The 27,006-nt window shown below is 48.2% G+C and overlaps 1 protein-coding gene across 2 annotated transcripts in view; it reads right to left on the bottom strand.

Annotated features, from left to right (window-relative positions):
• The window catches only part of SEMA5B (semaphorin 5B), a 351,344-nt gene that overhangs the window by 234,349 nt on the left and 89,989 nt on the right, over nt 1-27,006 (bottom strand). For both annotated transcript variants that reach the window (XM_090045998.1, XM_090045999.1), the window contains exon 2: nt 11,786-11,846. The gene's annotated coding sequence lies outside the window, so the exon portion shown is untranslated. The remainder of the gene's footprint in view (nt 1-11,785; nt 11,847-27,006) is intronic.

The raw sequence follows: 27,006 nt of genomic DNA, 5'->3' as shown, positions 1-27,006 counted from the left end.
CCCTTGCAAACACTAATTAATCATGCCTCACAACCTCGCTGCAAGTCAGCGAAGGCTCCCACACCCCCTTCTTCAGTTTTGCCAATGGGGAAACTGAAACACAATGAGGTTCACAACCCACAGAGAGTCAGCTGGCCTGATAATTAGAGTCCCCCCCTAATGATGAGAACCCGCCCTTTGTTCTGGGTGTTGATTACTACCCCCCCACCCCTCCTTTATTGGATCCGAGTGAAAAACTTCGAACAAGGGGAACCTCATTTTCCTTCTATCCCCAGAGCGCTCAACCTTATTCCCCCAAGACGAACTTCCTCGATTCTGATTCTCAACTTGACAAGCGGCCTTGGAGAATCGCTGCCCCCGACGGCGCTCATGCGCAAAGAAAACCTTCACGATAATGATTCAAGGGAAACGACTGAACACCGAAGTCGGCGATGCTCAACAAGGATGCCCCAAGGTGCGAGGAGATGAGTGGATAATCGCACGTTTCAGGCTTGTCCCTGCCTGGCCGATCCCCCAGCCCTCTGCAAGGAGGTGAGCACAGTAGTGTATAGGTCAGTTTTGAAAATTGGGTGCCACTCAATCCACAAAAGTTACGGAGGGGGACCTTGAGTCCAAAAATGGTTGAGAACCACTGATCTAAGTCTCCTTCACTTTCTTGTGTCCTTGTGACAGTGCATTTATCAGTATTCACCAATTTATTGGAAACTAAGGGGGCCGTGCTGCGAGTGCTTCTGCTACGGCCGCAAACCTTCAACCTCTGGGCTTCCAGCCACTCATCCCAACGTCCACGCCACGGAAGCAGGGTACCGAGCTAAGTGATATAACATGGATAGTCTCAAACTCGCGCCAAGCACGCACGTGTGAAACGAGACAATGAGGGGCCCCGGGTTTGTTTGTTTTTTAATTTATTTTAAATTAAGCTCCTAAAAAAATTATTTTCCTGTCAAATATCTCATCAGGTTTGTTAATATCCTCTGCTGTTGGTGAAATGATCCCCTGTTAACATTTCAATGTATTATTGCTGGTCCATTAATGAGACCACAAAGAATGTTAATGGAGGCCCATAAATATGCTGAGTTAAACTCAGGTATTGTAATACTGCGTGCGCTTTATGAGCACGGTTTCAGGACTGCTCGTATTCACCCCCCCAAAAAAGGAACAAATGATGGCTTTGCAGTATCAGCATCAGACTGGGAAAAACCACATTCGCTGAAACCACCGGTTCAGACCCCGGCAGAATACGCACAACCTTACGGCCTGCCGTAGGAGATGCAAGGGTTTCATGCAGTCGGCTGTGCCAGTGCCTTTAGGGCACGCCCTCCCAAATGAAGGTCTTGAGCATCCCCAAGTACTTTCTGCAAGAGCAGAAATTTAACTCAGCGGCATTGACCGAAAACTCTCTCCCGCCACAATTACAGGCGTCACGTCCGAGGGGTGGGGTGATGCATTGCTCCGTCTCACAGCTTTCGAAGGTGTTTGGGGTTCCCGCAGGAAGAAAAGCCTGCTAGAAATACATTTCTTCTCTCACCTTGGGAATCAAGACCAGACTTATTTAAAAACCACACTTGTTAGCAGGGGCCCTTTTATTTCCCAGCCCTTCGCCGTTCCTCCACCGAAAGTCTACAGCTAACGGTGAGCATTTCTCCGCAGGTCAAGCAAGGCTCTACCTAAGGCAAGTGCCATTACTCTGCTTGGGTTTTCAATTATTAATGAGCCATCGCTCACCTTCCCAACTTTTTCAAAGCAGGAAAACAGTAGTTTCTCCCCTCCCCGCCCCCCGAGAGCAAACAGCAGATTGCATGACAATATGATGCTTTGCCAATTTATAAAGGCAATGCTCCACTTTGTGTCAGGATGTCATATCAAGCTAGCAACACTTTTTGTCTTTGGATTTTTTTTTCTTCCCATCTCCAGTGAACAGTTAAAATAAATTCTGTCTCATTTTCTGTACATGGCTGAAGGCACCAAGCTAAGAGAGAGACCCATTAGCATGGTCAACGCTTCCACTGTAGTGATCATCTTGCAAAGAATTAGCTTATTATTAAGATGATTTGCAATTTGGTCCCCATGTAAGCTGAGACTTAGAAGGAGTATTTGCTTTGCACTGGGGTCCTGCTACGCTGCTGGTGAGAGAACTGTTCACTGGAGGCGCCTTTTATGCGTTAACAAAAGAAATAATCTAAATTAGCAATTTTGCCAATGCAGTACTAGTAGATGTAAAAATAGAGAGAGAGCCTTGGATATTTTCAGGAAGATGAAATAAAATGAGACATAAAAAGAAAACTATTTAACGACAGCACAGAATATTCCAATAAACCTATTTATTTGATAAGCAGACTGCAACTGTCAGCCTTTTATCATCTGCAGAAATGCACGATGGATCTCCTCTGTTTGCTTACAATTCGAAACCTTCCTTCTTCAATCAACATTAGCATTTTTGCTCCAGTGAATATAATGACACCAATTGCTAGCAACAAGCTCATATCCCCCCTTTAGGTAGTCCTAATCTGTGACAATCCAGCCATGGACCTCAATGGCATATGCATATAGCGCATATGCGGAGTGGTTCAAGGCTGTTAAATGTCCTTCCTCTTTGAGCTTGCCTAAAGGGGAGAAAAATTGCCCCCGCTGAGATGGTACATGCAGAAAGCTATAGCAAAACACTGTGGGTTTAATTTTAGCTACTGTGAAAGAAAATTAGAATTTACTCCTATGCATTTTGTACAGCCATTCGTTACTGCAGCTGCTCAAATGAGGCAACTCTGGAAGGTTTATTAACTCCAGTACTGATGACTGGTCACTTCTGCACTCCTGAACCACAGAGCCTGGAGTGTGGTTGAGCCCTCCTTTCCCATACCTCATTCAATTTTTCCATAATAAGCAGATAAAGTCATTACTTGGCTGGAAGGACCCCAATCCAACACGTGCTTTCGACCAGTTATCTACCTTTCTGATTCTCCGGCTTTTCTTTTTCTGCTGTGTAAACAAAGCTGCCTCAGAAAAAAAAAATAACAAAGTTCAGCAAGTTCCTAGAAAAGTGCTGAGATGGCTACTGCCCACATTCATTGTTCGTGCTAAACGAGTTAGGACCCAAGATGAAGGAATGACTCAAATGCCATATTGAACCAGGCAAGTAAAAGCATCTCGGTCCAGATCCCAGCTGATGGGCGAGTGTGACTTTTCCGCTGCAGAGTGGCTGCCAGACATCATTAACGTGAGAGCACTTCATGCAAATACAGCGCGTCACACCAAGCCATGCAAACCTCCAGGACCACCCGGTTTCTAGCTTCACCTCTTTTCGGTCACCATGCTTTATTCTGGGGACATCTACTCAGCAGGTGGAGAGCGGCACAGGCCCGATTCGATGTCCCGATCCCAGCGGCAAATCAAGAGCTCCAGTGACGCCAGACCCTCTGCCGTGATCTACGCTCTCTGAAGTCCCTCCCTACTGACTTCAGATCAAACACCTGCTCTTTTTATTTCCTCTGCCGTAATTAAAAACCAGCATAGCAATCACCCGGCAGCCAACACCAGATACTCTGATCATTACTGGTGGTCTTCTCCCATGGTTTTACACCGCGGTCAATCCAATGACTTCACGGGAGTTGCTTCCTCCTCCCAAACCCCCCGTCATGAGGTCTACTTCAAAGTTATACTTTAAATGGATTGAAAAACACAGGAATGATCACTACAAATTCCTCAGTTTACCCACAGAAAAATACAATAGAGATGGCAAGGGCAAAAGTTTGTCCCTGGTGCAACCAGGTGGCATTATTGCCCCCGGGATGGCTAGCCCAGCCATGCCAGGATCTCCTCTAGGGCTAAGAAGTGGATTTGTCTTGAATGACACTTGAGGCGCATGACTATCCTGCCAGATGAAGGTCTTTACCACCAGGTGTGTGCATGTGCAGCACCATTATTAATATGTATAACATGGACATGAGCCAGCAATGCGATGCCGCAGGCGGCAAAGCAAACAAAACTCCGGGCTTGCATCGACTGATGCATCTCAAGCAAGACCCAGGAAATCATCCTCCCACTTTACTCAGCCTTGGTGAGGCTGCAGCTGGAGTCCTGCATCCAGTTCTGGGCTCCGCGCTTTAGAAAGGACGTGGAAAAGCTTGAGAGCATGCAGACGAGCGCCACGTGCATATCTCGAGGACAAGAGAACAGGCCTTATGAGGAGAGGCTGACAGCCACGAGACTCTTCAGCCTGGAGAAGCGCAGGGGGGACTTGGTGGCGGCCTGTAAGTATCTAAGCGGTGTTCGCCGGGAATGGGAGAACGTCTGTTCACCAGGGCACCCCAAGAGAAGACAAGGTCCAATGGTCACAAACTGCTGGAAGACCATTTTAGACTGGACATAAGGAAAAACGTCTTTACCCTCCAAGTCTCCAGAGTCTGCAACAGACTCCGCCAGAAGTGGTGCAAGCACCTACTCCAGATACCTTTAAGAAACGCTTGGATGCTCATCTTGCTGGGGTGATCCTGCCCCTCGGGCAGGGGGCTGGACCTGATGATCTCGCGAGGTCCCTTCCAGCTCTAATGTCGATGAATCTATAACAGTATTTAGTGCTGCAAAGAGCCAGATTCAACCCAGGCCGTGTGCTGGCTTCTCCCAGCACAAACCCTGCTGAGCCAAAGACAGCAAGGCCAACATCAGCCCCGTGTCTTGTATTGGAAATGAATGCAGCATGCACTGCCGCCTTAGACTTGGCACCTACCCACACACATAGCTCCCCGAGCCCTCCCGTCCCCCAGTTCAGCTTCCCAATATTGGCAAAAGCACCCATCACCCCCCTGGGTGCCAGGGAGCCCATGTGCCAAAGGTGGAAGGCACTTCAGTCTGAGAAGGACCGTGCCCCGTGACAGCGCCTCGGGATGGATGCCCTCCCGCGGGGGCTGAAGGCTCAGACTGGCCACGGGAAGTTTTTCGGTGACTCTTTCTGAAGGGTTTCAAGAGTTAACAAGCTGCCGGCTTCTCTTTCAAGCTTTAGCAGCATCTGGATTTTACACGGAGAGGTGTTTGGAAGCAGTATCTGATCTCGAGCTCGAAACAAAAGAGCTTATTTCCCCTTATCTGTCGAAGAATCCGGTAAGCCTCTTGGGCACATACTTGAAACTCGTGTAAGTCTATCAAAACCCCTGCTGGAATTGCAGGAGCCGGAAGAAAGCAAGAGACAGGAGGGGAAAGAGCGGCTGTTAAACAGACTGCTCTCAAAAAGGGCTTTTGCAACAGGCACAGGTCCCCAGAAAACCTTTGAGAGGGGAGGCAGGACGCTGCAGCAGCTAGCACGATCCTGGGGACTCGGGCTGGCTGGATTTTGAACTCTTTGCCCACCTCCCTTTCTCCATTTTTTAAAAGGAGCGGGGGGAATGATCTGGGGATGAAATAAAAACCACGCTAGTTCACAACACGCCAGGTCCTACCTAACCTCCCCTTCGAAATCAATGGGAGATTGCCTGCCCGGGGGCTGCACAGCTGAGCCCTGAGGGGAGACGCCGCGATCAGGAGAACAAGAACGGGCCTGCCGTTCGGGAGGCTGGAGCAACGTCTCCGGGCGGCTGCAGAGCTGCACTTCCCCGCTCATTGCTGCCGAGGGGAGCGGAAGCACGTCCCTCCTTCGCAGATGCAAAGATTTCTTCATCACAAGACATCGGGAAATCGCTTTTGCTTTTTCTCTCCAAAAAAAGTTCCTCTTTCGGCCTTTCAGAGGAGGCTGCTTCTACCAGGGGACAGGCGCGCTCAATGCGGCAGACACGGCAGGCAGGAAGGCTCTCCGCTCCTCTCCTCCCCGCTCCCCCTTCGTCCTACCTGGGGAATTCAGCCGCTGCCAGAGAAACTTGAAAAGCTTAAAAAACAAAAAGGAATAAAAGTTGCCTTGTGTGGCTCAGAAATAAAAACCGAAAAAATGAGACTACCTGCCTGGCCCCCATCAGCTCTTCCATGTGCAGCCAACTCAGGGCTACAGAAAGAGAACCATTGTTACACGTAGCAAGGTAACAGTGTTATATATTAAGAAATAAATCAATAAGAAATAAGTAAGTCCTCACTCTTCCCCCCTCAGGGTGCATTTGGAAGGAGGAATAAACCCCCCATGGAGTTGGGTATATGAACACGGCACGGGTGGCCTCCCTCTGAAAGACCGGAGGGGCTGTTTCACCCTGGGGTGCTCTCACTCCTGCCCTCGCAGCACCTCTCGATGCATCCCCTGGCTCCCCTTCCCGCGCCCCTGTAACGAGTGAGGCAACACAAAGAAGCATTGAGGTCACGCCGATTTTAGCTGAGCAAAATTGCATGCCCCCCCCTACCCCACCCCCTACATAAACGAGCAGTGTGTGGCCTGGGTTTCATTTGCAACTGTAAATGAAACAGGCCCACGACTGTGTTCATAATCCTCCTTAATTGAATTTCTGTGACAAAACCCAGACAAAATTATTGCCCTCAAGTTAGCAGCTTGCTTGAAGTAGCCAAGGGCTCCTGGGAAGCTTTAAAACAAACGCAGGGCAGGTTTTAGCAGCTGCAAGGCAGCTCTTGGGTGTCAGTAGTGGATTTTGCAACGGGTGAGAGAAGAGGTATAAAGCCGAGGGGAACCGGGTCCTTCAATACCGGGGCTTGAGAGACGCCGTGAAAGCAAGAACAAGGTATTTGGGAAGCGCCCTGGGTGGGGAGCACTGCTGGCCAGCGCCTTCTAGCATCCCAGCTACTGGGAAGAGAAAATCACTCGCCAGCTGCCGCGGTTACAGAAGGGGGCTGCGTTTGCCTTGCCTGCACTTAGGTCAAGACCTACCGACAATATTGAGGGGTTTCTCCTCCAAAAAGCAACTCTCCTTAGGAAAAGCCAGATAGCTTCCCTGGAACATAAAGTCACCTTATGTCGCAAATTCAGCTCTTAATAAGGCACAGAGTATAAACTACAATGTTCGGCCACTTCTAAAGTCTTCCGGCTTATATTCATAAATGTGAGAGCTACTCTTATTGGAAATACCATGGCAATAAAGGCCCCGCTTGAAATTACTTCTGGAGTACGAAAATTAAATAAAGCCCCTTATATGACTGCACATTAATGTGCGTTATTTCTTCAGATGATGGCGCTCTTGAAGGCTGCGCCCAAGCCTTCCTTGGGCACTGGCTTGCATTTGCAGTTGCCACGTCTTGTGTCATGCCCACTAATTTGGACACAGACATAAATGTTTGGAGCCAGTCTTCTTCTTTTTTCCATCAAAAGTTTACCATTCAGATGCAAACTGGTGAAATCAGATATTATGGATCAAAGTCGACCCACCTATCGTTGTACCCAGGACATCCAGGGGTGCTTGTGGACCGATGGCAAATAGCACCTTCAGCAACTGATGCCGTCAGACCACAGCAGCCTCAGTCAATGCCCGGTTGCGTACACACTGGCAGATTCCCCTAGGTGGGGGAGTGGGTGGACGGGGTTTCGGTAATGGAAAGGGATGCTGGTGCAGGAGATGCAGAAGATGGAGCAGTTGCAGGGCTCAGAGAGCAGAGGACAGACCCGGCTTTGGTGTTGAGATCCAATGCTGCCCCCAGGGCAGCCAGACGACCCCTCGTCTGCGCTGGGATTGAGAGCTGAAGCCAGAAAAATGCAGGAATTCAACAGGAGACATTTCCCATCCTCCCAGGGAGGCAACGGGGCGTGGTGGGGATGACGATCAGGCCTTATTGCCTCTCCCCAGCGCTGTCTCCGCTCCACGTTTCCCAGAAATTTCCCTGCCACCTGTTGGAGAGACTGCTGATTAGCCCTCGGGTCCCCTCCTACAAATTTCGCCAATAAACCACCGGTGGCTGGAGGTAACCTTTCAAACGGCATCTTTTTATAGCTTATGAGCTCTGTTTTTCCCCGGGCCACGAGCGAGCTGCGCAAACACCACCCGGAGCAAAGCGAGACGGAAATCCAGATACGCACACAAAATGAGGGCAGGAGACCAACATCCTCAGGAACAGATCTAGGGATGAAACCATGACCCTGCTGTGCCATTATGGTAGCAAAGGAAAGGAAAGGTGGGGGGAAAGAGTAAAAAAAGGTGATGAAACGCATCAAAAGAAGCAATATATTTTTATGTACTTGTAAAACGCATTGGCAGGGGCTTTTCTGGTTAATTGCTTTCATCTTATTAAACTCAAAGCCTATTTGTAGCAGCCGACCTTTCCAAGTGCAATTCCAGTTCCTGCTGCACCCAAAGCCGGCATAGCGCCGCGCCAGCGGAAAGCGAAGCAATGCAACCCCAGGCCCGTCGGCTGGAAAGCAAAACCTTTGCCACGCCGAGCAGAGGGCGACTGGACTCTCAACTTCTGCAAACCGCCTCCTGAAGAGGACAGCCCGCCCGGGGCGATGTGATAACCCTTCCCGCGCAACTCAGTCCTTTCCTACCTTCCTCTGAACTTGCCAGACTCATTGCTTTCCCCTCTTTAGGCCACTCCCCCGTTCATTAAATAGTCCCTCTGTCTCACTTGCCAAAAAACTGCCAATGGGCCCCTCGTTTTTACAGAAGAATAGCCCCGTTTTTACCAATGGGAAAGAGCCTCTAATGTACCATGGACAGAGTACAATGAAGCATGGTAATCTGCCTGCGTTAATGATGCTACTCCACATTGCTCTGCACGAACAACATCTTGAACAGCTCAGTGACACCCGGTCCTTCCTGATCGTGCCGAATATAAAAACCGGAGAAGTGACGCCGAGTTTCACGCGCTGCGGCGTCAAAGAGCCTGCCATGTCCCACGTTTCCAGATGCAACCAGCAACTCTGGGCAGAAAACCCGCCAAGAAGTGCAAATGATTTAAAAATCAGCGCCTAATAAAAACAGCGACTGGTCAGAATCGCGCGCCCCCGCTGTCATACGCCATCGCACGTGCGCCCACACATATAGGTATATGCAACTGCTGCGCCGCACTGTGGAAGCATCACTGAATAAGTAGAAATAAAATCTGTGACACGTTATTAAAGGAGCAAAGACCAAATTATAGCTTGGAAAAACTCAACGGATATCATCTTCTGATACCTTCGTTTGATTTTTCCATGATGAGCCTGCCTCAGGAGATGGCCCGACTCGGCAAAGCACTTCGTGCCTTTGCTAAATTCATCCTGGGAGGGCCCGGCACATCTCCTGATTCCAGCCTCAGGGTCGCGTGGCTGTTGGTTGCTCAAAGGCGATGCCTTCTCGTGCTTAAGAACAACAATCAGTCAGACGAACTTTGCTCTCAGATAGACATGGGTAAATACGGCACAAAAAACCCCTGATCTGACAGAGGGAGTAGATGTGGAGAAACAGGCACCAACGGGCTTGAAGAGGAGAAGCTGCTTAGTGCACTTACTGTCTCGACAAGCCTCACTGCATTTACAAAAACTGAGCAACGATGTTTGTAATTCGGCCCGTGCGAATCAAGGAAACAGTTGCTATTTTTATGCCGGGAATTTTCATTCTCAGGCAGTTCGTTAAAACCAGATGCAGCGCAATTACTGACAAAGGCTTTGGCAAAGTTGAATCGGACCATCTCCTGATATATGTTCCTAGGACTTGGGCCTCCTCTCACATATATTAGTGTAAAACAGGAGTAAATGTACTACGCTCATTGGAGCTCCCACAAGATAGAACCAGTGAAGCGGGACGCAAGCCCCCATAGCTTGGCACAATGTCTTTAGCCATTTTTAATGAGGAATGTAGGGTATTTTAGGACCTTAAAAATGGCTGAAGTCATCTGTAAACTCTACATTACTGCCAATGAATATTAACTTCCACCGGAGAGGTTTCTAATGATTACGCACTGCACACCACAGCATTTGGTTGCTGTATCGTATCGTATGAGTGGATTTTCTTAAGACAGCCATAAAGGTAAAAAAAAAAAAAAAGAAACACTTTAGGACTCTCTTAATACGTGTTTACTCAACAACCCAGAACAGCATTGAAGAGCAGTGTTCGAGTCTGGCACACAGCATGTTAAAGGTCCCCCAGCTTGTTTTATTGCTAAGCCTTTCTTTGCTTGATCCAATTTTTAAAAAAATCCCTCTTTTATACTAAATGAAATAGTATAAATTCGCTAGATGAACACCTTGCCGGGGTCGTTTGACCCCAGTACTCTTTCCTGCCATGGCAGGGGGTCGGACCCGATGATCTGCTCGGGTCCCTTCCGACCCTAGAAATTATGAAACTATGAAATAAATTCTTATGTTACCTGGAGGAATCATTTCTGTGCCCTTCATTCTGAGTCCCATTTTTAGGCCTTGGTAAGTTGAGAGTGTGACTTCACTAGCAAGTATAATGTATATAAATGTGAGAGCTATCTGTATTGGAAATACCATGGCAATAAAGGCCCTGCTTGAAATTACTTCTGGAGATAAACTGGGGCGGGGGGGAACAGGGTGATCTCAGGGCAGGCCCCATGCTTTGGTCTTTACTCAAACTGAAGACAAATCCTCAGCCCAGGACACCAGGATCTAACCCATTATTAGCACTTTCCTCACATAGGGTCCCTAGGAAAACAAAGGAAAATTGTGTGCATGAAAGGGCAGCAGGGTCAGGTGCAATCCGGAGTCTACTTGTTGGGTGTCAGGTAGTGCCCAATTCAGCTCTCAATGTAACTGCTAAGGGGCATATAGCAGCGCACACAATACAACTATACCTCTAAAGGTTGACAGTAGCACCTATATATTTTATTTAATCTGGGGTTTTTTTATACTTCTGTTATTGTCGGGTCTTTTCCTTGAGCTCTTTCCCATTCGATCTCCCAGAGAAAAAAAAAATAGCCGCAGCTATTGATTAAATCACAATTTTCAATGGCTGGTGATTGAGTTATATGATACCACCTGCGGAAAGCCATCAGCCACAATTGAAACGAAGGGTGGAATTAGTGCTCTTTGTTGCAGACAGTTTGGATGTTGAATATTTGACTGAACTAAATGGGGAATTGAACAAAGCAGAATGAATTGATTAGAAGGCGCTACAGAAAGCACAGGAAAAACAAAATCACAAAAACACACAGTTAACTAATTCACCCAGAAATTAGAGATGGGACCAGCCAATAAACAACAAGAGGAAATTTCCTTTTATAACACTCTCCAGCCCAGGACTAACAAGTCTGACTCGGTTTGTGTCACACACAGATTTTTCTGCCAGGCAAAGGGAAGGATGTTTCTTGGTGGAGCAGGATCTTTTTTCCAGCAGGGAAGTTACTTAGAAATGCAACAAAATCCAGGCTGCTTGCCCAAAAGTGCACATCCTCCTCCCAAAAAGGCGAGTAAAACTGTAGCAGAGGTCCAGTTCTGGCACAAAGATGGGCTGATCAGCTCGGTTAGCACAGGAACAAACCCTAAGTCAAATTCATTCCTGGTATAAGACCACCTTCACCTGCCACTGCCAGGTCCCATGCTATCCCAGCCCTCGGTTCATCTATGAGCACCTCAAGGGCCTCCACTTCCCTGTGCCTGGGAATGCCACGCCAAATTTTGGTGCCGCATCCTTGCATTTGCTTCACCTAGATATCAGCACCATGTTTTCACTGTTACCTATCTGTGGCCTTGCCAGCAATACTGACGGAGGTGCTGGGCATTTTACATCGAGCTAAAGCAGAGAACATTTAAACTGCACCAGCGCTTTCCTTTCCATTTCAAAACTTCGTGATCTTAAAGGTTTTTCCTTTTAAGCTCCCCACAGGCAGGATTTCAGACAGAGAAGGCAGGATCTAACAAAGACCAGAAGAGGATATAACCACAGGGTTTGGGGGTTTTTTTTGTTAAAGCTGCAGTAGTGTCTTAAATACTTACTGCCTCAGCATCACTGGTGTGTCACAGTCAAATTCATACCCAGGGGAAATCCTGTTGTAACCTGAGGGAAAGACGAGAAAAAGTGGTTAGTCTGGTGATGACGTATGATGCTACACCTCTGCAGGACGAAGCAGACGGTAGCAAAGAACTTTTACCTAAAAAAAATCTCATTTACAAAAAAAAAAATCTTGTATTTTACATTTCAGGCAATAGAGCAAGGCAAATACTGCAGTAATATTTCTACTGACATTTAGGTTTTAAAAAGTGATTGGACTCCACTCCGTTTTTCGCATTTGTTTTCTACAAACATGCTGGCCAACATATGCAGTAGAAGGGTTACAAGTCTGTGGAAAAGCCATTTTTTGCAAGAAAAGACGATGTTTGCTATTATAGGGAGCCACGATCATGGTATCTGAATAGTCCACGCCAGAACATGCTCCTGTCAGAGGAGACGTGAGATAGGAAGTGCAGCTATCCCCATTTTACAGATGAGGAACTGAGGCAGGGAGTTAAGTGATCTGAAGAATCTGAGAAAGCCTTTAGGGGCCCGTTGACAATAAGCGACCAATAATATTTACTGTGATTTATTTTTGTTATTTAGCTTGAGGGCCCAGAGGCTTTATCTAAGTGAGATCCCCTTGCGCTTGGCACTGAACAAAGACAGTAAATGGCAGTCTCTGCCCCACGTGGCTCACAGTTCAAACAAAAAGAGGTTGAGGAGATAAACAGGAAGGCAAGGAAGATGATAAAGGGAAGGAAAATTATAGGACATTTGGCACATTTTAGTAGTAGGAAGTTAGCCACGTGGAACACCTCCTGATGCCCCTACCGCACTGAACAATACTTTGTTGGACAAAGTGTCCCACTGAACACAACGGGATTTCCATAAATCGGGGGTAAAACATGCAGCTCCCAGGCTCGAGCCGGCTCATGGAAGAGTTGCATCTGGCCCACAGGGACTCCTGCCGGTGACCGGGAGTCGGGAAGCGGGGCCGTGTCACCCCCTGGCATAAGATGCAGCCTGCAAAGGTAGCAGAATCTGGCCCTGGACATTTCTTGCTCAGTTGCAATTTCTGATTATCCCTCCTGCAGAAAAGCCCCTCAAGTCAAAGGATCTTAGAACAAAAGGTTATTAAAGTTCTCAAAGAAACGGGGGGATAAAACCCCGCAGTCATAATAGAGCACCGGATAGCCTGGGAAAAACCAGGGAGCGGCAACGACCGAAGAGCGAGTCGTTCTGCTCACCTCGAGACCGGAAGCGATTGTTGCCCACAAGAAGCTTCATGCGCCACATCGGCATAATTCAGAAACTGCTCGCAAGCCCTTTCTGCAACACTTTAAACCCATAATACACAAAGACTTAAATGCCCTTCCTTTTTCCAGCTCCATCAGCATCCTCATGTAGCAGAAACCACACGAGAGGGCATCTCCACATGGTTCCAGCCTTGGCTAGATCCCGAAGCCTTCAGGGCCTGGGGGGATCATATGAGACGGTCTTGCTCTTTGACACCCTGGCAGCACCGGGGCTGCGGCGAGTCCCCCGTCCACAGCTGCCCTAGGAATCATGGATCCAGCTCACAAGGGAAGGGACGATGTGCAATCACGCAGGCACTTTTCTGAAGGCCAGGAAAGGAGGACAATGTGCATCCTTTTGGCTCCTTCCCCAAAGACCTCCCCATCTCTTTCTCCCACCACCTGCCATCTAACCCCAACCTGCACAGATCCTGGGATGCCTTCAAGCACGGACAACAGACCGGGGGTGCTCGACCCCCAGCCCGCAGGCCAGATCATCCAGGTGCACACTACATGGGGCACGCAGAGCAGCAAAGACCTCAATCCCGGTACACAGGGGCCTGGCGGGGGTGGCACAGGGCCCCGAAGCCTGATCCCAGCTGGGCAGGAGCCGTGCGGGGCCAGATCCGGCCCACAGCCCAGCTCCACGACCCATCTGGCCCCCGGGGCCAAGACCTTCGACATTGCTGCATTAGCTCATACCACGTAAAAGTCAGCTGGAGTCATCGATGCAAGACGGGTGCCTCCAGAAAGGAAGAGGCAGTAAGGCAGAAGTCACTAGGCTCAGTAAAGGAGTCAGAGGTGAAGCCCAAGGGCCACTGTTATGCCATGGGGGGGCAGACAACATGGCCAAAAGGACCCCTCTGATCAGTGGATGAAGGAAACCATCAACTAGCACACTGAATGGGAAGCGGGCGTGCATGTCACAGAAACTGCCAGTTCCCTCCCAGGCTCCAGCACCAAGCCGGACTTCATTTATTTAGTTACGGGTGGGATTTTCCTAAATTTCCTTGGAGGCCCAGCATCTGCTCGCGTAATGGGAATGTCTACAAGGTAGCATTGACAATCCAGAGCGACACGCTGCAAACAACCAAAGCCCAGCAACTCTCAAACAAACGCTCTCGCTCACAAACGCTGGAGGGGAGTAGAGCAACGGTGCCAACCATAGCCCCAGTGCACGCCTGCGTGACACATGCCATCCTGGCTAGCACTCCAGGGACATCCTAGCCTGCAGCCTAATTTGCTGTAGCTTGAAGTAGGCAGCGAAGCTTGCAGAGCTAGGGTTGTGACAGGCGCCTATGACTCAGAGAAGGGCCTGCGCCATGGGTCACCTGTGGGATACGTGCACTTCTCCCACGGTTCAGAAACAGATCAAATGCCACCGAGGGCATGACATGAACACTAAAGACAACTGCCCGAAGAAGAGGCAGCTCGGGTCTAATGGGCTGGAAGAGACTGGGTTCACCTCTCATCTCCACCATTACCTAGTTCTAGGACTATAGGCAACTTGTTTGCCCCCTACCCCTAGTTTCCTTTCTGCAAAAACAGGGTACTTATTACCGCACACCTTTGTGCAACATTGTGGGAGCAAGGGAAACCAGGGTCAGGCTCAACGACAGGGGGTCAGACTCAGTGATCTAATAGGTCCCTTCAGACCCTAAGAAAATCTATGAAATCTATGAAAAAAGCCCTGTGAGCATCTTAATGACCATGAAGTGTTAATATTAGACTGGAATCGGCCTAGATCCCTCATCACCTTGGCATCTGCTTACCTTTCAATGACAAGAGGACTTTATCCTCACATCTCCTGAGTGCTAGCTCCGTTTTGCGAACGGAAAGCCAAGGAAGAAAGTGGATCAAATGCCTGACCCAAGGTCACACTGGAAGGCTGTGTCTAAGTCAGAAACTGAACCCAAATCTGCTGAAACTAAAGCTATTCCCCTAGCCGCCACCCCCCTCCATTCCCTTCAATGACTTAAAAGCTCAGTTAAGAGCCAGTGAAGTTACAGACGTACAAACTTAAGGACTGAGCCAAAAAGTTTACATTTGCTGGCTGTGATATTTTCTGCCACAACCTCCATGACATTTAAGCACAGAGCTGCGGGTTTTAATCTGCAGTAAAAAAAGCCCCATGTCATGTTTGGGCTACTACAGCAAACCACAAGAAGATACGGTAACAATGTCAACATTTCCTTTTCCAAATTCATCCGTCTCCGAAACCGCTCGGTGTTCTGCTCACAGCCCTGCCACAGACCCCCCCACGCTTGCCACTTCTTTGCATAGCAAGAAATTACGGAAGAGCCAAAAAACCCGTCGCAGCTCATCAACAGCCGTGATCCCACGCAGTAGCTTGGTGCGAGTGAAGGGACAGCATGTGGATGCACGCAGAGCTGGCAGGAAAACAGGAGAGCCAGCATGGTTCAAAGATGCACAGCCAACTTCTTGAGCTACATCGTCGGCTCCCAAACCATGAGTCGTGACACCAAGTGGGGTGGTGGTCACGATAAGCGTGCCCCCTGAGATTTCTGCACCCACAGCGGGGTGCGGGGTAGCGGTGGGGCCGGACCAGCTCCGGGCAGGAGCTGTCTCTGCAGCCCAGTGCGTGCAACCCACTGTAGGAGGGAGTGTCGCACCGCCGTGGCCACCGAGGTGAGGCACAGCAGTGGCGGTGGCACAGGGTTGTGCCCACACTGCTGCCGGGTAAGCAGGGGGCATCTCAGCTTGGCAGTCATGGCAGCGTGTGGCGCGCCAGGTCCTGCCCTCCCTGGGGGCAGGACAGCAGGGCAGGGAGCCCCAAGTCTGTAGCGGGAAGCTCACAACCATCCCCGCCCCCCATGGGCTCCGCTCCGGCAGTGCTGCCCACAGGGGAGGGGATGGGGCAGGGGCAAGTCGGGCTCCTGTGGGTGAAAGCCGGGGCTTGGGCACTGCTGGAGGGGTCAGGAGGCTGTACACCCTGGCCCCGGGGCACCTAGGGGCGTAGGGGGCTGTGGGTGGGGAGTGAAGGGCACTGGCAGGGCCCGGGGGCTGTGGGTGCGGGAGTGAGGGGCACCTAGGGGCGTGGGGGGCTGTGGGTTGGGGGTGAGGGGCCATGCTAAGGAAATGGGGTCATACATAGGGTCACGCTGAGGAACCACTGATCTACACTAAGTTTTGTGGATCACCACGCGGCGACCACCAGATGTTTGGGAATCACTGATCTCCACTAAGTTTGTTCTTGGGATTGTGCTCGTTCATCCGGGCTTGGCTCACCGAAGAGGGGTTTTGGGAATCGGAAAACATCCCAACTGCAGAGGCAAGGTGCTAATACATAATAATTGAAATGGGCCACTAATTTAACTCAAACTGAGTTTGGACTATGAATAAGATCTCAGCCCTGAGGTCTGCACTTTGACGTATTGTACACATGCTCAGTACTTAAGAATAACACACTAGTTGGAGAAAGAAGATGCAAGTAATGCATTTCATCCTAGTTTTGAGGGTGCGGGTCTCTTATCCAGCTGCAAGGGTGAGTAAGGAAGGACTGAGGATTTCTCCGCATCCTGCCACAGTTGCAGCCCAAGTGCTTCAGCTGATGCTCGGTCCCTGTGAAGGATGGGGCAGGAAGTAAACAGACCAGGAAGGAGAGTGCATATAACTATAACTCAGCCCCCCTTGCCGACGGAGCTAGATGCCACGCACCGGACATGAAAAGGATGGACACTCCCAACTAGAAATGGATGTCACTAATTACTTTTCCCACCCAACTGAGCCAGGAAGCCCAGAAACGAACGTCTCTAAGGCATAATTCTTTCTGACGCTCTCCCCAGCAACAGCTATGTCCTGGCACTTTCTATAAGCTAACATGCAAAAAAGCACAAACTAAACCAGAATGACGATTAAAAGATGATCTTAAAAACAATTAAGATGCTTACATTAACAAAAAAATCTTTGAGAGTACCAAAATTCAAACATACCCTAGAAGCAAAGTCTATTCCTTCATGAACTTTTCCACGTCTCTCATGAATTTGATGGACGCCCTTGCATAAAACATGAGATAAGAGCAGGCTTGTTTTCTACCCTGCATATCTGAGATGGTATCTTAGATACCAGTGAAAGCCTGAAGGCAGGTCTTGGCTCCTGATCCCTTTCTTTTAAACATTTTTGGAAAGTTAAAGATGCCTTTGACACAGAACTGATGAGAAATGGGGAGTTATCTGTGTCACTCTGGGTACCGTGCCAAACCATCTGGAGAGGCCGTCATATTTAAAAAAAAAAACCTCCTGCTTGCTACTGATTAGGCAGCCGAATTAAAACTGATGAAGTGATTGAACAGGATCCAAGGCTGTTTATCTGCTCATAAATCACCCCTGCGCACTTACTCGGCCAGTATGGATTTTGTGAGCAAGGGGAGAACCCTCCTCTTCGGCAAACTGATTATTGCAGCAATTAAAATATCAATGAAGCAAACGTTTTGGGGAGAGAAAAAGAGAGAGCGAGCTGGTGGGGGAGAGATGTCAGGAGCTCCCGGAGAAATAAATCCATGAAATATGAATTCAAGCAGGTTCCCAATTAAAAAATAAAAGGCAGGTTTTGAAAACAGCTACTGGGAGAGCGCTAATTTGTGTAGTTGTATTTTTGGGGGGGAGGGAGGGTAAGTGTGTGATGTTGGACGAATCAAATCCTTGGGAGCGACAGGCACAAATTAACTAGCTGGACACGCCAGAGGAGATTAGAAGGGAGGGTTGATACATATTTTATGAATGCGAGGGAATAAAAAATACAGATATAAAAGAGCTGTCCTGTCAAACCAGACAGGGTGTTAATCGCTAATGTAGGTGGCAATAAGAACCGCGGTTTCCATAGCTATTAATGTAAACTGAAAATTGGAAGCAGGCTGCAGCAAAGGAAAATAAATCACACTTTGCTCACTTTGAAAACACACGTGTCAAATAACTCTCGGCATGCCCAGCCATCCCTCGCGGCAGCACCCTCTCCCTGGCAGCCAGCGCCACATCCAGGGAGTCAGCGCAGCATCCTACAACTCCCAGATGAGCTGAGCAGTGACATCATCTCTTCCTATTAATCCCTCCATGACCGGAGCAGAGGAAACCCACAACTTTCCTCTTTATCACATGGAGATGTTTTTCCGATCCTGAGAAACTATCTAGCATGGGAAGAGGGGAGGGGAAGAGGGGTGATGAGAGGGGCAAGCAGCCAAGTGATGCATCCCAGCTGGGATCCGGGATGATGCTCTGCAGTTCCGATCTCCTCCGGCCAAGTTACATACAGGAAGCATGAGCGCATCGGGGGCGCAAGGAAATATGCTCTCGACAATAAATAAGGCCTGAATGTATTACCGCGCTGCCGCTGCGGTCCCTGCTGCGAAGGCCTTAGTCCTGTTATTTGGAGGGGTCAATGCTGAATGGAAAGCGAGCAGTTCCGGACGGGCACCTGGCCCGGGTCGTCTGACCCTGGCGCTCCTTCCTGCCCAGGCAGGGGGTCGGACTCGATGATCTGTTGAGGCCCCTTCCCACCCCAGCATTGACGTGTGCAGGTGCGAAACGGTCTGCACGCTCTGTATCAGCACATAAAGCTGCGGAAAAAGCGAGGCGGGGTTGGGAGCAAGGCCTCTCTGTCACCCCTGTGCTGGCAGCTGTCACGGCATGGAAGAGCTGGGCAGGGGAAAGGGAAAAGGCCGGGATGAGGCCAGCGGGGTGGTGGTGCAGGGATAGGTTACTAGCCACCCGTGCTGGAAAGGTGCACCAGCCACAGGACAGCACAGTCTCCGCTCTCAAACTCTGGGGTTCAGCGGGGGGGAGACAAGCCGAGAGACTGAAAAGCTCCCCATCCATCCACATGCAGAGTTTGAAATGAAACCCATTTTCTCCGGCAGTGGTGGGAAAAGGAGAATTTGCTCCCAGTGGCTATTTAAAAAGGGCTCTTCCAAAGACCCTCGGCCCTAGGACCTGGAAACTATTGGGTCTCTCCTGTTCTGCGTTTCTAATACTACTGCCCCTCCCACGGCTCTCATGGAACAGGATCCATAAGAGCTACCTTATATTTCCTTATTTCCACTGACACCTGCAGCAAGAAAAACCTTTAACAAATACGGCTGCTAACCTGAATATTGCCATTTCTGTGATGCAACAAGACACATTGGTGAAACAAAGGAATTGATATCAACTACTATGGGATGCAGCAAGGTAAAAGGCGTTACAGAAATGCAGTATTTTGTATAGATTCTGTGTCTATATACATATTAAAATGTTTCTGGACAGCTGATAAAACCCAGAGACCCAAAGAAACCTCCTTCCCTTACTGAGAAAAGACAAGCTGCTGCCTCAATCACTTCCATCTCTGCCTTTCAAACTCCATCAAGCGATATAACTTTCAGGAACAACATCTCATCTGATTTTTTTTCCAGGCTGCCTATCAGGAATCAGGCAGTAAGTAAACATTTGAAAAGTATTCCTCTGAGAGCAAAGGTTTAGATTTGAGTCACAGGAGCCATTGAAAAGAAAAATTGCTTCTGTGTATTGGGGCAGTACTTTACCCCTCTGAAAACTTCATAAAAAAAAGAATAAATGAAGATAATCGCTTTACAAGGTGCAGACCATATGGAAATTCATTATTTTCTTTCTTCTTAACTTCAAGATAGTTCTGAAAGTGAGAACAGGGGTCACTAGAAAAAAAAAAATATATATATATATATATACATACACACGGAAGATGTATTTCCTTGCTCCTAACTCGATCAGGTACATTTAAAAACCTCTATCATGTTCTTGAGCCGAAATGGAATTCCTGCTAATGACAATGAGAGATAGGCAGGAGAGAAAAAGGTACAATAAAGCCCTAAAAGATCAAGTGTACCTAGCCCAAAAATGTTGATTAAATATTTTATGGAACCACTCTCTTCTCAATGAATAACCCTCCCTAGAGCACCTTTCACTGGCGGCTCTCAGAAGACTCAGCTCAGATTAGTTTGCCCAGCATAAGAGGTACAGTCTGTAAGAAGCATCGTTCCCATTGTGCAAATGGAAAACTCAGCCGCGGAGAATTCAAGTGACCGGCACAAGATTGCACGGTAAGTTCGGAGTAAAACAAGGAACAAAAGGTAGGAACAGGAGCCCCCAGCCCCTCTCCTTTTCCACTCGGCCTCCCAGGAGACGCTCTTTAGCCTGTAAGCACCACTTCCAGTAGTGTGCATTTCTTATAGAAGAGCCACCACTATAGAACTGCGCTCTCTCAGATCTGGGAGTGCAGATAATACATGAAAGAGAAAAAAAAAATCGACAGACAGACAGAGACAGCAACTGACTTAGGACAACATTAAAGGCAGGATTTTGCTTTCAACTGGTGTTGAGAAACTCCGACTTCATCGGATTTACACTCGAGATCAAAATTTGATCCTAAAAAGGTCTAAATTAAGCCAACAGCTGCTCGAAAATTGTTTTCCTTTATAGCTGTCATTCATCCCTGTATTTGACTTGATTGCATGCTATAAGTACGGCAGGCACCTGAGAGCGCTGCATAATGCTCCGCACGGAATAGGCTGCCATGCTGAGACAAAGCAATATGACTTGTAGACTCAGACGGGAGGCTCACGTAAGGCTCCAAGTTCTCCGTAACAAACTGGCAAATTACCATAGGTGACTGCCTGGGTTAAGGACACGGCGACAGCTTTAATTCACTAATTGTCTCTGCCTTTGGCAATTCTAAACAGAGCCATTGGGGGCACCTCCTCTCCGGCCCCCTCGCGCACAACCACAACTCCCATTCACATGAAAAATGTGAGTCTTCCAGAAGCTGAGAGGGAGGAAGAATTTCGTCAGCCAAAGAAAATGCATCTCACTCCACAATGAAGCCCGCTGTACAATTCAGCCCCCTTAACTGAAGAGCGCAATTCAGAACAACTGAGCTCAGGGGAAGTGAACCTTACGGGAACAAAGGTAGCAATTTGTATACCTTTTTTTTTTTTTTTTAATTTAAACCGAGTCCATGATATACTGAGTAGAAATGGCTGGACATTTGCCAACAAAACCCCTCTGCTTTCGGTCTGAAAATACTGATTGGCAAATACCAAAGCATTTCACAGAGCTTCCACTGAACACACGGAAAGGGTAGAGGAAATCTGGCCTGCCATCAGATTTCCAGCAGAAACCTAGCTGGTTTCCTGCCAGCTAGCCTGGTGGGCTGCTCGAAGCTCGCCCGTCATGCAGGCGGTCTGTGGGCTGGGGTCCCTGCTACACAGCCACATGCCGGGAAGCTCAGGGGACGTCGGTGCTCCTCAGCGAGAAGTCCAGCAGCTCCAGATCAAGTCAGGCTTAGCCAAGAGCCAGCAGCACTAACTCAAGAGGAAGTTTCCCAGGCCTTCTGGCCTCCTTGCTCTTCAGGAGACGCCTTCCCCGGTGCCAGAGGGGAGCCTGCTGTTCCCCTTAGGAAGGAAGAAATGGAGTGAACAGAAACGTCAGATTTTCTGATTTTTTTTTTTTATTATTTCCTTTCCATAGCCACGTTTGATGACTTCTCGGTTCTGCTCAGAATTGGAATAAAATTGTCCCTCAAAGACCAGAATTTCTAGAGTCGTTTGATCTACTCTACCAACGACTTAGGGACACCTGGCTGAGGCATTACAATGGGAGAGGAAAAAGAGCGTCAAACACCTCTAGCGGCATGCATTTCCTCAGGCCCAGATGCCCATATGAGTACACTGCCCCGGGCCTGATTCCTTGCTGCCCGGCCCTTTGCACAGACCATGCCAGGAAAGTCTAGTGAGTGATGCACACAAAATACGGGGCAACACTGACCTGGGCCCAGAAATTTGAGTACGGTTGCTCTGGGACTGGTGTGAGCAGGGGCAGAACTCGGCCTGCATTCAACGCACTAGACAGCTTGCAATGGAGACTGTGTAATGGGAATTCAAAGAAGCTGGCCCTTGCAATAAAAATGAAGCATCCATTTATGTGCCCAAACTGTTGTCCAAACCTACTCATTTAGTGCAACTCAGCAGCCTTCACCAGTTTCATTGACGTTAGGGCTGGAAGGGACCTTGCAAAATCATTTGGGCCAGCCCCCCGCCGAAGGGACAGGAAGTCAGCTGGGGTCAAACGATGCCTCCATATGCTGGATGTTGTCCCCACTGGCGTCAGTGGTAAAAGTCCCACTGATTTCTCAGGCAGCACTGAGCAGTATGGAGAGCCGAGCTGTGCACCTCGATTCCACGATACTTTATTTTGTCCAAGATCGCACACAGTCAACGGCAGCCTTAGCACCAGAGGCCAGCTCCCAGGCTTGTGCTCCGACTGCTTGACCACATCTCCTCTCTTGGCTGCAGCCTCGATCCTTTTAGAGGGGAGCAGGGACAACAAGGCTGATCGGGGCCCAGCAACACTGAACAGCAACGCATAATTCATTTTCAGCACTGTCTAAAGCACCAAGCAGTATCACTCGCATTAAAACCCAGGTCCAAGACAACGTCCCGGCAACTGTCCAAGTTTAGAGTCCCGCAAGGTAAAGTAGTTAAGAGCCAAAAAAGACGTGGCCCAGGACGCCTCACCCTCCCTGACATGAACAGTCCCACGGAAACCTGCTTTGCATTCCCACTACACGGACAGCTTCCTTCTCTGGCATGCCTCCTTGGCCTTCTTCCTTCGATTTTCCTTAGAAGTTTGTTTGCGGATGATTTATTTCCCCAAAAATGTAGGTTCTCATCACCAAAAAAAAAAAAACCCTCTGAGTTTGTTCGGATACAATAATGATGTTATAATGTCTGCTTTGAGGAGGGCTCGCTTGCTTGCTGCCAACTCCTTTCTCTCTTTCTGAGTTATGGGGCTGAGATCTTGGGAAAATAGCTTCAAGCCTTCAGAGTCAACATCCTCCACTTTTTTTTTTCAAAAAGCTTTCATGATCCTCTGCTTGTCCTAAGAGAGGACCTGATATAATCATTATCATTGACGGCCTTGATTTTCTTACATTAGCAGGCCTTGCAGGGACACCGAATCCCTGCTCCGTGCAAGTGTGACTCAATTAGATGTCGCTAAAAAAATTGATATTTTTTTTTTCCCAGGGAAGGTCTACGTGTAAGTACTATTTCTGTTCCAACGGTTTCCAGAGACCCCAATTAAAAAGCAGGGCTCCAGTGGGTGAAGCATCAGATAAACATGTGCTAAAAAGAGCACCAATTATAAAGAGGATGCAGTCAAAATGAGGCAGAGATATTACGGGATATGCCCACGGTCATAGAGGGAGGCAGGAAAGGCGTTCAGCCCAGCTTTCCTGGGTCTCAAGACAGTGATTTGGGGGTCAACTTTCCCTCCCGTGAGTCTCTGCTGAGAACCCAGTTGCTCGTCTTCCCTGCTCCCATTTCCAAGACATTGATGACTGCTTTTCCTACTCCTACCTCTCATTTTGCTGAAATGTCATCTTATTCATCATGACACACAATTGTGGAAAGGAATCTACTGGAGGAGACAAAACCAATCCACGCCGTGCTCGTCATGCAGGTTCGGCACACTTGAAAAATTACGGGGGCCATTCTTCTCTCAGCGACTCGTAGGCAACAACCATAGCACACCCATCGTGTGCAACCTAGGATGACCGCCGATCCTAAATCATTTGCTGAATTATTAAAAAAAATTAATGTTTCTTGTCTGGTGAGGACACCAGACAGTAATTAGAAAGTTCTTACTCAATTCCTTCCTGCTGCCGTTACAAAGCCAGGAACTACGAATCCTTTACAATCCCCCCATGCTGGTCTTTGTGGAAAAAAATACCAAACACAACACAATGAGATACAAACACCGATCTTGGAAATGGGGTTTTTTTTTTCCTCCCAGAAATGTGAAGATTTTTAGGCTCAGCTACAAAATCTCTTTAGGTCAATCTAGTCAAGTAAGAACCATCAATCCTAAGGATTTACAGAGTGAGGGACAGATTTAGATCAGCGTGGCTGTTTGTAAAGAGAAAAAAAAATCAAAAATTGAATTGAAAAGCAACCCAAGAAAGAGGGGAGCGGGTCTGGAAGTGATAGGTGCCCCCATCCCAGCACCTGTGCACAGCTAATGCTCGTTCAGTTCAGTGAGCCGAAGTGGAGGGGCGGTGAATCTACCAGATGCTGACCAGCCAAAATGCAATAAGGAGAAACTAGGGAAAGGCTTATTTTTTGTGGATGAAGTGCTCTTTTTGGCCACAGGACCAGAGCAGACAGAGGGATTAACCCATGGTGTCCGTCCAGAAAGAGGACTAAAGGAATCAAGGTCTTGAAAAGAATATTTCAAGCCAAGCTGGAAGGGAGGCCAGTTCCCACCCTGAAAAACTTTTCCTATTTTGCACTGGGATGGACTAAACCCCCCACAAGGTTTTTATAACAGAGCTAGAAGAACAGACACATGCACCCCAGAGCAGCTAGTGCATTCACCGAGATGGAGGAAGCAGCTTCTTGCTCTACTTGATTAGACTGGGGACTTGACCCTGGGGAGTGTGGGGCTACTACCACGAATGGCCCCTTATGGGTCTCTTCTCTCCCCCTCTCACTCCAAAGAAAGGAGGAGTTTGAAACCATATTCATAGACATTAAGGGCAGAAGGGACCATAAGATCATCTCATCTGACCTTCTCACGGACCAGACCTTCACATGTTCACATGGCTTAGATCAGCCAATACACTGCATATTATGTCATGCGTGACTTAACGTTCAATATATATTATGCCGACAGTGCAGCACAGGCTTGCTGATATACTTCTAAGTGTTTGGGGAGAAAAACCTTTCTTAAGTCCATGCCCAACCCTACTGGCATCATCTTAATGGGCCATTACTTAACACCTCACCTCCTGACATGATACAAGGGGTAACTCTGATCTTCCTCATTCTGTCTCCCCTCCAACAGAGATTAGCTGCTTTGGAAAATGCTCTTCTGAAACGCCAGCTATACTGGCTGCTGCTAATTTGGATTTACCTTCTTCAGCCTCTTTGGCTTCTCTATATGCTTCATTATTTATTGCTTGGGTTGCCTCTGGCACTGTATGCTGCACAGTCACAAAGTACTCCAACGACACTTTTCAGCTTATCGACACAAGGCTTCTTTACAAGAGGTAAAGAAGATCACAAAGCAGGATGAGCCCCTGCTTGGGTTGCAGGGCATGGAGCAGGTCTCCCACATGAACAACTCACAATTGCAGCCGTGGAGGATCAATGGAAATGTGGACGAACCTGAAGGAGAGGAAAAGCCTCAGAAAGCAGGTTGATAAGGATGCGTGCGAAGCACGATGATGCACGCCCAAAGAAAATGGCCAGATTCTGCAAAATCTTTCACGTTTTCATCGGAAGGGGGAAAAACCACAAACCCAGATTCTTTTTGGCTTGCCAAAGGGTTTTCAAGTGATATTCCTCAGTTCTCCACTGCTGAAATTTGGGAAGCTGGCAACGGAAACATGAAACCCCCGAAGAGCAATTGCTTTGAAAATAAAAAAAGGGAACAAAAACATTTGTCAGCCAGCCCCAGCCGCATGGGCGACGCTTACTGCACAAGAGAGGCGAATCGTGAATCAGTTTAGTGCAGCCCTTCTGCAAACAGCAGGACAAGTTTCTCTCCCTCCCAGTCTATACCCATCCTCACCATAAATAATTCTCCTCCTGGTTTTGCAGCACAAATCTATGCCGTTCTCCATCTCCGTTGCTGCTGGCATTGATCCACACCTTTCTGGGGACTGAAATATAACACCAGGACCTGATTCTCCCCTTTTATAGAGGTGCAACTCCATTATCTTCCTTGTGGCAACTCCTTCATACTACTGCAAGGGAGACCACAACCAGGTCCCACGTCCCTAAAATATCCTAAGCCCAGCAAGTCAGTGGAAAATATTCAGCACCTGAAAATACATATTGTGTCAATCCCTGGACGGCAGACTCCTGAACGGGCAACAGGCCTGGAGTTCAAAGTATCAGGGTCCTATACCCAGCTCTGATCTATTGGGTAACCTTGGCAAGTCATTGCACCTCTTTGGGCCTAGGATAATTATACCAACTTCCTTTTTAAAGCTCTGTGTGACCTTTGAATGAAGAGACCTGGGTATTATCATCATCATCATTTGTAGACCAGCCAGTAAATGAGGACATAATTGCAAACATTTAATTAGGCCTGAGATACCACCTCGAAGAAAGCAGCAGTACACAGCCTTTTTTATCTCCCGGGTGTATTCTGGAGCCTAGCTAATGAGTAACTGTAACATGCTCAGATATCCAAACACAAAGGATTATCATTTCTTTTAGTGTATTGTTAGCTCTTTAACTACATTCTGCCAATCAGATGGTTCTGCGTGATCTCCAAACCACATGAAATTAAACTATTTTCCATTCTCTTCCTGAGAGCTATCAGAGAATCATCCTAAAGTTATATTCAATTTTGAGCAGCTCAAATTATTGTCTGAATCCTGTTACTTGGATGCAATAATCATCAACTGGGGTGTACAATATTGGCCACTCTCATGCTTTGAATTATATCAACTCACTTCATCTTCAGCAGAAGTAAAGATTACCATTCAGTGACCATTCTCCATTAATTGGGATCCCTGTGAAGCCTCATTAATTAGGCATTGTGAGATTGTCAATGTATTTAAAATGAGGTGAGGAACATAAGCCGTGTAACTGTGTCACAAAGGGATAAGTATCTTTTACTTTGCTAATCACTTCCCCCAGTGCGTGAGAATCACAGGGCTAAATCTCTATCTGGTGCAATGCCACCGAGTTTTCATGGTTCCTCCACTTCAGCTGAGTTACACCTCAGAGACACTGGGCCCATTTTTACACAGATGCACCAGTCTAGCAGCATGCATTTTGCATTTCATTACCAAAAGCCACCACGGGTTGTCTTTAGGCTGCCTCACTTTTTCAGGGAAGGAGCAGGAGGGTGAGAAGAGTGATATCTTTAACAGTTGGAGGAAACCACAAC

Source organism: Crocodylus siamensis, chromosome 4, assembly GCF_052110815.1.
Source record: "Crocodylus siamensis isolate JL-2025a chromosome 4, ASM5211081v1, whole genome shotgun sequence".
In the NCBI taxonomy this organism is placed as follows: domain Eukaryota; kingdom Metazoa; phylum Chordata; order Crocodylia; family Crocodylidae; genus Crocodylus; species Crocodylus siamensis.
The sequence above is the reverse complement of the archived record's forward strand: the minus strand, read 5'-3'. Positions and strand labels throughout refer to the sequence as shown.